The 15,595-nt window shown below is 48.0% G+C and overlaps 1 protein-coding gene across 2 annotated transcripts in view; it reads right to left on the minus strand.

Annotated features, from left to right (window-relative positions):
* Positions 1-11,720, minus strand: part of FAM135B (family with sequence similarity 135 member B) — a 347,663-nt gene extending 335,943 nt beyond the window's left edge. Inside the window, exon 1 of one of the 2 annotated variants that reach the window (XM_064384625.1) lies at positions 11,422-11,720. The gene's annotated coding sequence lies outside the window, so the exon portion shown is untranslated. Of the gene's footprint in view, positions 1-10,464; positions 11,063-11,421 lie in introns of those variants that run through there. The other variant, XM_012461173.3, reaches the window with a different exon arrangement.
* Positions 11,721-15,595: the final 3,875 nt, after the last annotated feature.

The following is a 15,595-nucleotide window of genomic DNA, read 5'->3' on the forward strand; positions in this document are numbered from 1 at the left end:
CAAGCATGGCAAGGTTTAAGGAGGCATTTTTATAGTATTTCATGACTCATTCCCTCAGGGCACAGGCATTTTGAGAGGATCAGAGGGTGGCAGGGCTGAATGTTATGAGTCCCAAATAATGAGCCTTGAGGAATGTGTGTGTCTTAAAGGAAGACTTGGAGGGCCGTAACGGAAACATCCTTTAGAATGTAGTAGTTGCTACTGGTGACCCACCTGTCCCCTCTACTGAGCTGGCGCTCCATCACTCAGACAATTTTTTGGCTGCTAGCAGCCTGCAATTGCCTTGTTCTTCTGAGAACTGCCCACAGCTGACAGGAGCTGCTTTTCCCAGAAATACTTGGGAAGATACGCTGCCAGAGCTGAGTCCACAGCAATGACAACAGCCTAGGCCCTGGTCTCAAGGAGGAAGACTGCGTGGACCATGTGTGTCCCAGAGCCTCCTGTGCAGTCACACTGAGACTAGAGATCAATGCCTGGCCTCTCTCGTCTAAACCTGCTTCCCTCTCTCTCTAGGTTTCAACTGAGGGTATCTGCTCAGCCAATCACTTGTACAAGAATCTCCATTTCAGTCTTGGCATCTTAGGAACCTGACCTGAGGTGGAATAAGCAAGATCTTTGCACAGAGACGTAGTAACTATCCAGCGTCCCTTGGGTAACAAACATCAGAACTAGAGTGACCAACTCATCTGTATTGTCCAGAACCAAGAAGGTTCCTGGGATGCAAGACTTTCAGTTTTCAAACTGAAACAGTCCCCTTCAAAATGGTACAAGCTGATGACTCTAATGAGAACTTGGATTCAAACCAAAGTCTGCCTCACTCTAAAGGTTGCGATTTTCATTTACATGACCCTGTCTCCCTAATACTCAGAAGACCTGCTGTTCTGTTTTTCACCAGAGAATACATTCTTCATGATGCCCATGGCAGGGATGTCTGCAGGCTCAAAGCAGCCCCAACCCACTTGTAGAAAAGGCATCCTCGCTGGTCACAGAGGACTCCAGGAGATCCATGCCTTCCCTTCAGCCTGCATAGGATTACTTCCTTTTCCTGAGAAGAGTGGCTATAAATTTTATCAGATGCTCAAAGTGATCCTTGACATAATTAAGGTTAAGAACAATTGTCTAAGAAAACGTTGCTTTTATCTCTGGATTAAGCCGAACAGTGGGGGTGCTGCACTTATATCTGATGTTTAAGGTCTCAAGCAGAGCTGTTTCCCAGTAAATGGCCCAGAACCAACCCCTGCTTTCATAGGAGCATGTGGGGGGAAGTTGTCCACTGAGCTCCTCAGGCTACTCGCATCCTAGCCCAAGGTGTGTAGGGGTGAGCGGGAGAGAGGCGGTACTTCTTTTCTGTTTCAACTGAAATTTAAAACATATTTGTCACTTGTTGGCTGGGCGCAGTGGCTCATACTTGTAATCCCAGCACTTTGGGAGGCCGAGGTGGGCAGATCACCTGAGCTCAGAAGTTCAAGAGTAGCCTGGCCAATGTGGTGAAACCCATATCTATTAAAAATACAAAAAAATTAGCCAGGCGTGGTGGCGAGTGCCTGTAATCCCAGCTACTGCCAGAGGCTGAGGCAGGAGAATCACTTGAACCCAGGAGGCAGAGGTTGCAGTGAGCCGAGATCACACCACTGCACTCCAGCCTTGGGGACAGAGTGAGACTCCATCTCAAAAATTTAAAACAAAAAAAAAATCACCTGTCAGTGTCACCTGAGGAGATGCACAAGGCAGGTCATCCCGGGGGCAGGTGTCCAGCAGCAAGTGACCTGGCTACCAGGTGTCCCTGAACCGAAAGGTTGCCTTCTGACCAGGAACTGTAAATGGTGCTTAAATAGGGCTGCAGTTACTAGTTTTTAAATGTAGAAAGTATTACTTTATTATTGATGATTTCTGCACGTATTCTATTTTTTAACAAATATTTATTGCATGCTGATTGAGTGTCAGAAACTATTCTAAGGGTTTTGTGCAGTTATAAGTAAGACAAAGTCCTTGCACCACCATGGAAGGTCACATCTCGCAGCGGAGATAACAAAAAACAAACCGACGCATCTCTAATATTTCAGATAATGACATGATAATGGATTCTATTGAAGGGAAAAAAGCGAGCTCCATGACTAGAGACTAGACAGGGTTATTTGACTAGGGTTGTCCAGAGAGGTCACAACAAGGAGGGGGCTTAGATGAAGAAGTCATCTAGGAACATCAGGGGTTGATTTGTCCCTGCCAGCAGCGTGGACACAAAAGGAAAAATCCCTAAGGAAAGAGGAAGTCAGAGAGTGTGGGTTTTTGTCTGTTGTTTGTGTGTTTGATTTTTTTGAATGAGCAGCAGTGTAGACCTTGTGGGTCACAACACATTTGCCTCCTCCACCTCCACACTTCTAGCGAATCACTGCTACTCCCAGGCTGTCAGTTAGCATCTATGTGCTGAGGATTCCCTAAGTCTGTATATTCAGCCAAACCCTTCTCTGAGTTTGACTGATATTGCCTAAAACGTATATAGAAGTCATCAGAGACCTGAAACTCCATGCATTCAAATCAGAACTCATTATTTCCTCCTGAACCTGTTTTTCCCCTGTGTCCCCAGGCCAGTGAACAGCAGCAAAGCCAATCCATCAGACTAGGTCAGAAAATGGAGAGTCATCCCGGAGAGGAGGTATTCTTCACTCTTGGATCCTGTATGTCAAGATTCCACTGAGTGAATATTACTCAAGTTGGTCCTCCTGTCTCCGTCCCTACTGCCTTAACCTAGGTTGGGGCCATCCTTACCTCTAGGCCCCCTGAATTTCCTGCAATAGACTCCCACCTGGTCTCCATGCCTCCTGTCTGACTTTTCTCCAATGCATTCTTTATGCTGCAGCCAGAATGGACAGTTCCAAAATGCATGTTTGTATCTGTCATCTCTCAGTTTAAGATCTTCCCACCCCTCCAATTAGCTTCCAGATAAAGAACAGATCCCTTCACAAAGTGTTCAAAGGCCTGCCTAGCCTCTGCTCACCTCTCCAGCCTTTCAGCTTCCCACCCCCGTCTCAAGTTCTGCACCCACACACTCTCTGAGCCCACTCATCCTACTGCCTGCAATGCTGTCTCAACCCCTGCTCTTCACACTGGCTTTCTTCTCTGTGAAACAGCCCCCCCAACTCCTTATCCCACGTTTATCTGTGTAACTCCTGCTTTCCATTCACGTCTCATAGTCAGTACCTCTTCCTCCAGGAAGCCCCCGTGGAATTCCTAGATGGGGTTAAGTGTCCTTCTCTGCTCTCACGTCTTATCTCTATCATAGCTTTGCCACTGTACATTATATCTGCTTCTCTACTTGTCTTCTTTAAAAATTATAAACTTCATAAGGATATAAATATTATCTTCTTTATCTTGGCCTCCTCCAAGCTTCTAGAACAGAGCATGGGGCATAATAGGCACTTAGGAAATAAAATCTGTGTTGACTAGATGAGTTACATCAAGTCCAAACGCCTTCACTTCACAGTTGGGAAAATAACTCCAGGGAGGTTAAGTTCCTGCTTAAAGAACACAGCTAATTCATGTCAGAATTAACCCTAGAGTACCTGCATTCGATTTTTGATCCAATTTTCTTTCGGATACCAGACTCTTCATAAAAGTTAAAACCCAGTTCTTAATCTCAAAAAATACAGAGTCTAGCAGGGACTCAAGATCTAGACAAGAAAGCTCCGGACTGAGAAGGCCAAGCCACAGGGTTGCACTGAGTGCTGGGGAGGAACAGGGGCCTGGAGGGCACATCAGGGAAGGGAGACCAGTCCTGGAGACATGGAAGAGGGTGTGCCTAGTTGGGAGAGCAGAGTGGGCTGTGCTCAGACAGACAGGTAGATAAGGGCCTTATCTCTGCCATTCCAGCAAGAGAGCATTTCCACAATGGGAACTTCCTGCTGAAGGAGCTGCACCAGGAAGACACCCCTGCAAAGGGAGCCTACACCACTCTGCCTCTAGAATATCCATACGCAAAGAGTTCATTCCACCGCTGCCTCCTCCAGCCACCTTGGGATGACACCCACCTCTTCTCTTCGCTCTCCTCGTCCGTCTCCCCCCCAGTAACTGAAGACTAAAGACTGTATGTTACAGTTATTTTAAATAACTGAAGACTTAAAGAATATGATGTCACTTCAACGTCTGACTAAATATAATGAAATTAGAGACAAAACTATAGAAGAGAAAGAAAAATAGGCCAGGCGTGGTGCATCATGCCTGTAATCCCAGCACTTCGGGAGGCCGAGGCGGGTGGATTACTTGAGGTCAAGAGTTTGAGACCAGCCTGACCAACACGGTGAAACTCTGTCTCTACTAAAAATACAAAATTAGCCAGATGTGGTGACACATGCCTATAATCCCAGCTACTTGGGAGGCTGAGGCAGGAGAATCACTTGAACCTGGGAGGTGGAGGTTGCAGTGAGCCAAAATCATGACATTCTGCTCCCAACCTGGGCAACAAGAGTGAAATTCTGTCTCAAAAAAAAAAAAAAAAAAAAAAAAAACAAGAAAAGAGAAATATTTCCTATATCACGAAGCTCAACAAAAAAAGCTATAACATCAATTAAAATATAGGGCAAGACTTCAAAGAATGGGGTGGAAAGATTATTTCTAAAGTGACAGAGAAAGTGAACAGCAGAACTCAACCAGGCCCACAGCTTCCAGTGTGCAGCTGAAGACTCCTCTAACAATAAATCTATGGTTTTCCACGTCCTGAGAAATGTTTCATGAGAAATGTGATCTTGGTAGTCTCGCTATCCAACTGCCTAGTTATGCCTGGAATATTGGAGCTGTGTAGTAAATAGTCACTTAATTCTAAACCACAGTTTGGAACATGTCATTGTTTCTCCCTCAGTCAGTTCCTCATTTTCTAATTCCCAGTCAAAGCTGGGACCAGCATCTACTCTGGAGCCAAGCCAATTTCACATTCATTCATTCATTCACTCAGCAAACATTTAGTGAGCATACATTATATGAGAGGATTTGTTCTAACAGTGGGAGTTCAGCAGTGAACTATATAATATGTTGATAAGTACTATAAAGAAAGAAACATCAAAATAAGAGACTGTCATTGTAGAAGTAGGTGGTAAGGGGGGCTAATGATATACTAAGGTGACATTTGAGTTGTAGCCAGAATAAAGTAGGGACACCCAGTGGTTACCGGGGAGAAGAGTATCCCAGGAGGAGGGAGTAGCATGTGCTCCTGAAGATCAGCCAGGAGGCCGGGGTGGGTGGAGGTGAGTGGCTGTGGAGGAGACCAGGTCACGGGATGGTGAGTAGGGTTGGAACCGGGGCTGAAGGTCATGTAGGTTGCAGGTCATGGGAAATGCTTCAGATTTTACTCTAAGTTAGAAAACCACTAAAGAGCTTTGAGCAAAGAGTTTAACCTGATTTTAGTTTTACAAAGATCTCTCTGGCTGCCTTGTGCAGAGCAGACACTGGAAAGCAGAATAGAGGCAGGGATGACAATTCAGAGCCTGGTTTATTAATTGCTGCCTTCTTCTCTCACAGTGGTAGGATGGAAAGCAAGCCTGCGTATCAACCATGACCCCTCCTTCCTCTACACCTGTCTATGGTCAAAGGTCCCCAGACTCTCCCACCAATATTTCTCTGAGATAAGATGCAATCTGTTCATTTCTCTGATGCCCTCCTTGTATTCCTCTCTACTATTCCTTCTCACACTATTTCTTCTCTGTCCTTCTCTTTTTCCCATCTCTCATTACCTGAAGCCAAGCACCTCTGAACAGCCTCCTAAGAGGCCATAAAATCTTTGTTGGATCTCCCTAACCTGGCCTGTATCACAGCTGGGGAGAGCATCCTGCCCAGGTCTAGACCTTCCTGTGCCTTCCAATGTCCTTTAAGTTAGAAGAAAAGACTGGCTTGCAAAACTCTCAAACATGTAACCCTACTGTCTCCCTAGCCTCAGTGGACACCACCTCACCCCTTGGCTTCTTGTTCCAGCCCTGCCATTCCTTTGTCATCCTTGCTACTTCTTGTCTCCAGGTCTCTGCATGTTGCTTTCCCTTTCTAATTATCTTTCCCTCAGGTCTGCACGTGGAGATTCCTTCAGACTCAGCTTAGACTCTCTCTGCTCTGAGAAAGCATCCTTGACAGCCACCACCTGGAAGTAGGTCGGAGGCTCCTTCTCTTTGCTCCCACAGATCCCTGCATTGCCTGGTTTGTTCTTGTCAATTTCCGTGCCTGATACCCCACCTACATATTAAACTCCTGCAAGGCAAGGACCTTGTGTTGTCCACAGTTGATTCTCAGGGTCTGGCATGATGACTGACACAAGACAGGCTATGTATGCAAACGCCCTGTACCAGGCACATCACAGCACCACTCCATCCACACCAGAGGTGGAGGGAGGGCCACAGATCCCAGGCTCACGGTGCCACTTTCCTTTGTGATGCTAAAATCTCCCTCACGAATCACTCCTGAGACTGGTGCGCAGCCACCTAGAAATGATTCATGTTTGAGCAGAAACATTTGACATTTCTGAGCACCCAGTGTCTGGGTAGCTCAGCAGATATTAGCAATGTCCGTGAATCTCTGCCAGCTCTCTCAGGTACGATCAAACTTTACACGCACAATTTCTTGCATTTTGAATTAAGGAGATCTTCCAGATTGGACTGAGCAGCGAACATCCTGCCTGGAGTAGGATAAGAATTGGACTGGGACCAGGTGTATTGAACAACTCCCTAAGTCCCTGGGCCATCTTGGGCGCTTTAACTTTCTAGACTAAGGAAAAGACAAAAAGAAGAAAAATTTGGTGGTAGGGCGATGGGTATGTATAATGCATCGAAGTGTAGAGTTTTGCATAAGCTGTGAATCCCAACAACAACAACAACAAAATGGTCTGAGGGCTACGGATGTAAACTTGGTAAGGGGAAATACAGAGTAACATATACAAGCATTGAAATGGAGCTAGAGAAGGCCCTTGAAATCACCCAGGTTTTTTATAGATGGAAACACTGAGTTAAGACAGGTAAGGTGACCAGACCGATATTCCTGCAAGAAGTTAGCCTCAGGTCTGGAGTGAGGAGGACCCAGTCCCTGAATCTGAATCTTCAGGTCTTTCTCCTCCCTCCTGGTGTCTCTCATGTGTAACCAAAAGAGGTTCTTGGTGGTTGGGACCACGACCATCCTCTTAGTTCTCCCTCTCTCCGTTTCACTCTTATAGAAATATAGGTGAAATAGAGGGAGGAGATGCAGTGGGGGCATTCCAAAAAATTCTGGAACCCTCTATTATTGGCAATTACATCTATCATTTGGAAATTACAGATACTATGTATTGAGTGCCCGGCATGGCATTTTTCTTTCTGTGCATTTCCCAACCTATCTTGAAAGGTGGTTATCATTACAATGCCATGCAGATAAGACAGATGGCTGGGGGAGCAAAATGATTTACTGAAGGTCACACAGAGCTAATAAGTAAAGGAGCCAGCACTTGAAGCCCGTGTGATGCTGTGAAATTAAACATAAGGATTTTGCTCATTTTCTAGGACAAAAAGTAAAGAAAAGAAAGAATTTACTTAGAGTATTAATATTTTACAGTTTATGAACTGCTTTGATGGCACGGCTATTAATTCGCTCCAAGCACTCGACATCCCTATGACATGGGTATTCACATCCACATTTTATGAATGAGGAAACGGAGGCACAAGACAATCCAGTGCCCTAGTTCCGGGTACCCTGAGAACTGAGATTCAATCCTAGGCTATCTTAATCTAATGCATGTGCTTTTTTACTCCACTGGAGCTGAAATCAAGGAAAGAAATTGAAGCCAGAGAAAGATATTTCAAGTTTAAAATATTCCATCAGATGTTTTCAGCAAATGTTACATGAAGGCCATTCAACACCAGACTACAGTTATCCTAAAGTGCCCACTTGAAAGAAATGAGCATTTTAAGGCAAAATATGCGCTTCTGTTCTCCTTCACTTTGCTTCAGTGGGTTGACCCTAAATAACGCATAACAAGCCATGGGGCCTCCTTCAGGGTTGCCACGCAGACTGAGACGGCGAAAGCAGCCAGGAACAGCCTTTCTGCAGCCTACCCCTGCGCAGGTGGTTATGTTGAAGTAAGGCCCACTCACTCATTCAATAACCATTCATCATGGCCATGGCTGCACCAGGTGCTGCAGCCACAACCGAAGTAGAATAGGAGAGGCACCTGTCATCAGGGAGCATAAAATCAACAGAAGGACAGGTATGTGTGCAAGCAATGACATAGCACAGTCCATCACAAAGCAGGTCCAAAGTGCCGTGGGAGCACATGAGAGAATCTGGGAAGGCTTCCTATAGGAAGGGGCATTTGAATTGGGTTGTTAAGGGAAGCAGGAAGTGAGAAATGGTTATTCTAGGCAGGGAGATGAGCATGAGCAAAATCAGGGGCATCAAAGAACAGAGAATAAGATAGTCCTTGTTCCTTCCAGAAATTATAATTCCCTCAGCAATAAAATCAAGCTGTAAGCGTTCAGTCTATTTCAGTCAAACTGAGCAAACATTTGGCAAACACCTGAATCACAGAGCAGAGTTCGATGAAAGTAATCCTGCCCACAAGAAACCCACAACCCAAGGTATTTATCTAATCAACATTTAAATAAGTGTCCAGTATGTGTAAATCTGTTTACACTGTAAAAAAAATTTAATCCACCCCTGTTGTGAGCAGACCTCCCTGTTTCAAAATAGACGAGTACTGCATCTGATGGCAAAGCACTTGACCTTCAGCACTTGTAGGCAAGGAGGAGGGCATGCAGCATTTTCCCCGGAGAAGCCCTCTTTATGTTGCCCTGAGTGAATCTTGGAACAGGCTACAGTGTTTCAACTGTGAGTCACTGACTAATATTTCCACTCTCTTTTCATAGTTGATGGATGTTTAATGATTTGCCAATCTGAGGAAGAGAGTTTCTTTAGAAAACAATAATCCCTTTTATTTGCACAAGACATTAGGTTTTAAAAAGCTCTTTCCAAACATCCTGTCCACATCCCATTGGATTGTGATCGAGCCTGATAAACTACAAAACTAGTTAGTATCCCCATTCTCCAGATGAGAGAAAGAAGCCTCAGTAAGGTGGAACAACTCAAGGTCACACAGCAGGTGTATGAGGGAATCAGAGTTCAAATCCACGTTTTCTGTCTCTCAAATCTGGTCCACTTTCTTCTATACCTTACCATCTGCCTAAAATATGATAATATCATCCTTATGATGACATAAATCTCCAGATGAGATGCTGGCCAAATCACATCCCCTTGGGTAACATAACCACATCATAAATTAAAAGCCCAATTAAAGAACACAGCCTTTTAACTGGGACTTAGAATGTCCCCGGAGGCCACGATATAAAGGAAGAGCTCTTTAGAAGTCAGTGGCTTCCTATCCTGGCTATTACTCAGAGACCTACTTACCCATATGCATGAACTTTCAGACCCTAATTAGTCACCTGCTATCTTCTTTCTTCTGGGGCCCTGGTCCCAGCTAATCTGAGTTTGGAATCACTCCCTCAAGCTCTGGCCCTCTCTCCCGCCTGCAGATGTAGTTAATTGTCATCACACTGTGTGGACAGCCCAGGTGCCTCTCACCTTTGGCACATCACTTAACATCAAGAGCATCATAACCTGATGGAAAACAATGCCCCCTGGTTCAAAGGGACAACTGAAGCAGTGTCTCCAGATGTCTAAAAGTGAGATCGTTTGCCAATGGCCAAGGAGCAAGGGGCGTCACTATGTGCGATGTGGTTCTTGTTTGGGTGGCAAAGTTGGGTGGGGAGCCAGTAATGAGGTGGGGAGAAGGGGAGGGTGCAGTTTTGACTGCTAGCTCAAAATTTTATTTCTATGCCCATCCCATCCCTAATAGTCAACGGCAATAACATGAGGCTTCCGAGTCCCAGAATAATAAGTTACTGCTTGCCTTGTCTCAACATCCCCTCCAGTGACTGGGCTTGAAGCTGGCTCTACAGATCAAGAGCTGGTCCCTTTCCATGTCACAGCTGAGCTGCAGTGTCCCCGCACACCCTTGTCCCCAGCCAAGCCCCGGGAAGAACGGGTCTGTACATTCGCCTGGATCACAGAGAATCGCTGCCCCTGTCCCCTCCGCCCCAGCGCGTTCTTCTCCTGAGCCTGCCTCCCGCCGGGTTCCCTGGCCCCGAGGACCCCAATGGCCAAGGTCTGCCTTAGCCCCCTCAGCCTCCATCTGGGACTCCCGGGGGGGCCCCCTCATTAACGCAGTCTCTAGCTCCTCTCACAGCCCCGGGCCTTCCTATCCCCTCAAGACCTGCCCAGATGTGCAGCAAACCTGGAGGGCAGAGAGACTGGGGGAAATCGAGGGAGATAAACCACATTTTGCGGTGGAATCGCTGTTCAATCGTAGAAAGCCACCCAACTGGCAAGACGCTTGCAGAAGCGTCACTGCCACCGAGAAGAGAGTTTTGCAGCTGCCGACCCCGACCCCGGAGCGCTCTCACCTACCTGTCTCCGCCGCAGGGCTCCCCTCTCTGTCCCCCGGGGGCCGCGCTCCTGGGTCCCTCTCTCTCCTCTTTCGCCGTCTCCGGCCGCCAACACTCGCAGCGGCGGCGGCGGCGGCGGCGGGCGGACTGGGGAGTCCGCGGCACCTGCGAGCTGGTGTCGGGTCCCCGCGGCGAGGCTGCCTGGAGGAGGAGCGAGCGGATGCTGCCCTGGCGGCCGCCGCCGGTGCCGATGCGGTTGCTATGGTTATGGAACTCCGCAGCTGCCCCCTTCTCGGTGCAACAGCTGCCCGGCCGCGGCCTCCGGGCAGCCCCAGCGAGCGAGCGGGCGCCGGGACGCGAGGCTGTCAGCGCGGTCGGGGGGACGCAGCCGCCGGCGCCGCGGGAGAGGAAGGACCGAGCGGCTGCGCCCGCGCCCTAGGCTGGCGCCTCCCGGGCTGCGCTCACCTCCCGCGCCCTCGCTCCTCGCCTTCCCTCGCCGGGACGCGGCCAGAACCCAGCGCCGCGCCGCGCGCCCTCGCGGCCCCGAGAGCCCGCCCTGCCGCTCCCGCTCGCTCCGCTCCGCAGCCGCTGCGCACCGCGGGGGCCGACGCTGCGCGACTGGCTGGCGGCGCGGCTCGCGCGCTCCCACCTCGGTCCCTCTCCGCAGCGAGGCCCTGCTGGGAGCCCGGGGCGGGCTGCCCGGAGGCCAAACCCCGCCCGCTCGGCCGCCCGGGAGCCAGGGCGCAGGCTGCGGCCCCGCGCGCGGCCCTCCCAGCCCGGCCCGCGCGAGCATGCTCAGTCCCCGCGCCGGGGCTGCCCTCCCGAGCTAAGACCCTAGGCACGAAAAGGTCCCTGCAGACCTTTTGTGTTGGGGGAGACGCAGCGGAGAACTGGCCGGGAGGGGCTGTTGAACTTGGAAGAGAAGCCCAGGCAACAAGTAGATGCCTGAGAAAGGGTAAAAGCGCTGAGCCACCCGTACCTCAGAGGCGAAGTCAGCAGTGGCCTTCCACCAGCACGGCGCCCCGTCATCCGATGGGCTCCTCACTTCATGCTGAACGTGGGGGTTCACTAACGTATGGGATTCGGTCCATGGAGGAGAGAGAGGAAGATCAGGGAGGGTGAAGCCACCTCCCATCTACTGCGCATTCCTAAGGGGCACTGGGAACTCCAATTCTCACCACCACTGTGTTGGCAAGTTCTGGTGGCATACCTGTGACAGACGACAAAACAGCCTTAGAGAACGAGCCAAGACTGGGACTTGGAAGCCCAGTGACCCGTCCACTAGACCCAGCTGCACTAACTCACACCCCAGGAGGAGGCGGGGAATGGAACTGGGCATTAGAGGATGACTGTGTCCCCCACTAGACTGGGCTGCTCTAACTCACACCCCAGAGGAAGGCAGGGAATGGAACCAGGCAATTGCAGGCAGCAGGAGGCGCCTCTAACCCAGTCAGGCTGGGAGCAGAGGCAGGTAATTAGGGAAAGATACCTGAAAAAAGGCTTAAGAACAAGTGAGCGGGTCGGTAGAGGGTGGGGAAGACTGCTTTTTCCAGGACAAGAGGGGCAGGGTGCAGAGGCCTGGAGGCAGGACAGCACCGCTGGAGCCTGGCAGCAGCAGGCAAGAAGAGGTGAGGCAGACCGAGTGGTGAGGTGTACAGGGAAAGCACTGCACACCGAAGGCCTTTCATCCAAGTGAAGGGGTTGGAATTTGACAATCTGACCCTCAGGATGGTAGGGGAGTGAGGAAGGTGGTCAGAAGGAGGGCGGTGAAGCAGTTTAAACAGGAGAAAGCCTGGATGGGAATGTTGGGAAGGTCACCTTAATTGAAGTGTGTGTGGTGGTGGCTAGGGTGGGGATTAAGGCTGCAGAAAGGGGTGTCCTAAGCAGGCTGTTGCCACAGTGGACCTGGGCAGATGAACGCCCTGAGCTGTCCACCCTGCTTTTCCTCCCCACAGCACCCAGCAAGCCCTAGACAATGCATACCCTCAGTAAATGTTTGGTGAATGGCAAATAAATACGTGTTTCTCTATAAGGAAAATGGATGCTTTTCTTTTACAATATTTGTCTTTTAAATGTAATCATAATCATATGGCATTTATTTTGCTATTGACATTGCATTTTTATGCAACCTTATTTTTGAAAGTCATTGCAAGCACTCAACATTTTCCTTTGCATTTTCCAGTCCCCAGCAGTAGAGATATGCTAGGAGCATAGGATTTGCTTATATTGGATGCGTTTCAATTGTCTGGATAAAACAGCTCCATGATGTATTAAGTGAAAAAGCAAAGTGCAGAATAGATAAAATAACTGTTGTGAAGCAAGGAGAGAGATACACATATTTGTGTAGCCTGCATTGGCATAAAAATATGCTGGAAAGCTATGAAAGGACCTTAGAGAAGTAGCTACTAGCTGTGAGGGTGAAGATGGTTGGAAGAACTAGGTTGACAAGGTTAGAGTGACACTGAAAATTTTGACATAGACTATTTGTTTTTTGAGACAGGGTCTTACTTTGTTACCCAGGCTAGAGTGCGGTGGCACAATCATAACTCACTGCAGCCTTTAACTCCTGGGCACAAGCGATCCTCCCACCTCAGCCCCTCCAAGTAGGTAGGACTACAGGCCTGCATCACCATGCCTGGCTAATATTTTTATTTTTGTAGAGATGGGGTCTGGCTATGTTGCCCAGGCTAGTCTCAAACTCCTGGGCTCAAATGATCCTCCTGCCTCAGCCTTGCAAAGTGCTGGGATTATAGGTGGGAGCCACTGCTGCATTTGACCTCAACATACACTTTTATAAAACATTTTGATGTTTAAGCCAAAAATAAATTGCATATACATGTGTGTGTGTGTGTGTGTGTGCAGATATAAGCACACACATATATACATGTGTATATGTGTGTGTGTATATATATACATAATCTGTATATATAATCTGTGACTAGAATCACAGTGAATCTTGAAATAACCTCAAAGGCAACATGCATCGTGTCCCAGTGACATAAGTCCCAAGAGATGCTCCCACTCCTTGTTCTCCATGTGGTAAAATGGTATTATGAATTATGACTGCAAAGTCTTCTTCAAACTGTGCTCACAGACTGCCTAGCATGACATTCATCAATCAGCTGGAGTGATGCACTGTTGGCCCAGAGATCTTCTTACCCACTGCCCTCTTAATGAATGGGCACTGTGCAAGGCACTCTCAGGCCCAGTAGGTGAGGCCCTGAACAGCTGGGGCTGGGGGAGGTCTGGAAGGGAAAGTCTCTGCCACCACCCAGGTTGGGCCTTGGTGGAACCAACTGGAAAGCAGCAATGGCCCTCCACTGTTATCTCCCTCCAAGAAAATGTCCCACTGCCCATCAAGTCACAGAAGCCAGAAACCTAACATCATCCTGGGCTTCCTAGTCTCTCTATTTCTCCCATTCTCTCAACTCCTCTCATCTCCCTCAGTCTAATTAATCGTCAACTTCTGTCATTCCACCATGTAAATAGTTCTCAGAGTCATCTATAACAAGGGCTCCATGAGAGATTTTTTAAAATCTTCTTCAATAAGGGGTCGTGAGTGATGATATGTCTGTTTAGAGAAATGGGTATAATCTTGGCCTGAAGTTACAGATAGGACAGATGGATATTAGTCCTGAGACAGATATCAAGCCAAATCCAGGCCCCGGTTCTGGTGCAGGTGGAAGGTGAGCCCACTAGAAAGAACCGAGTGCTGAGAGGTACAGTCTGGGGAACTCCCATGGGATGCTTTGGCTGAGTGGGGTTCAGGAGTGTGGTGTGAGGTTGCCCTCCCTCCTAGGGACCACAGGGGCTTAAGCCCCTTCAGGGTGAGCAAGGGATCACAGCCAAGTGGGCCAGCATTTCTTCTTGCACAATGCAGGTTTTCAATGGTGACATCCTGTGGCAGCAAGAAGCAACTGTCCTAAAATGCTTATCAGACTCCACAGCTTTACATATTGGAAAGAAAGCCAGAGCAGCCTCCCTGGGGACTGGACCGTGCGCAAACCCAGCAGACTGAGGACGATTCGGGAAGATCAGTCCCCAAGAGGGAGAAACTTCACTTCCCGCTAATGGAAGGACACAGATGAGACAATTTGCCAGGCCTGGGACCCTGGCTTCGCTGCCATCTGCCTGTTGATCTTATGATGCAGGGTGACCTAATTGCATCTCAGTTGCCCTTTCTGTAAAACAAGGATAATAATAAAATGCACCTTATAGCTTTCTTGTGAAGATTAAATGGATTAACATATATGGATGGAAATGGATTGAAACTTAGAACACTGCCTCAGACCCAGGGAGGGCTATGTATGTGTGAGTTGTTATTACCTTTTTCAATACTGAGATGAGTTGAAGAAATGGAAGAGGTGTCTGGGTGCCATGTTTATTAGTTATACTTTCTTATCCAGCCACACCTTGACCCAGGACTATCCTGCTTCTTATCTGAAATAATTTCTTATCTGATCTCTCCAATTCTAGTTTTGTCCCCTTTAATACTCTTCTGTATACATCATGTGGACCTATTAGAAATGCAACTTTGACACTATCCTCTTAAGATCCTTCAGGAGTGATTCTGGACTTCCAGAATAAGTTCCATGTCCCAGGGCCTGGCCTTCAGAGGCAGCTAAGGTCTGACTCCTGCTCTATCTGGTACAACAACACCCAAGTGTTTGTACTTCCCAGAAAGCCCCAAGATGTTTAGAACCTCCATGAATTCTTATTCATCCTTCAAACCTCTGTCTCCATATTACTTCCTTCATGAAGGCTTTTCATACCTACCTTAGAGTTAATCCCTTCTTCCACTGAGCTACCTCTGAACCTCACACATACTCAGAGTCTGTAATAAAATTATTTAATATAAAAATAGATTTCCCACACTAGGCTGAGAAGTCTTTGAATTAAATTATTTTAAAAGGGGCCTGTGTCTTTTTATCTTTCTTTACTCAAACTATAGCACAGTATTTGGAATACGCAGAAGATGTTCTCAGTACATTTCAAAAATGTATATGAGGCTGGGCATGGTGGCTCACACCTGTAATCCCAGCACTTTGGGAGGCCAAAGCGGGTAGATCATCTGAGATCAGGAGTTTGAGACCAGCCTGGTCAACATGGTGAAACCCTGTCTCTACTAAAAATACCAAAAAAAAAAAAAAAAA

The sequence above is a fragment of the Aotus nancymaae genome, unplaced genomic scaffold (assembly GCF_030222135.1).
Source record: "Aotus nancymaae isolate 86718 unplaced genomic scaffold, 86718_ANA_hifiasm-v0.15.2.pri h1tg000036l, whole genome shotgun sequence".
In the NCBI taxonomy this organism is placed as follows: Eukaryota; Metazoa; Chordata; class Mammalia; order Primates; family Aotidae; genus Aotus; species Aotus nancymaae.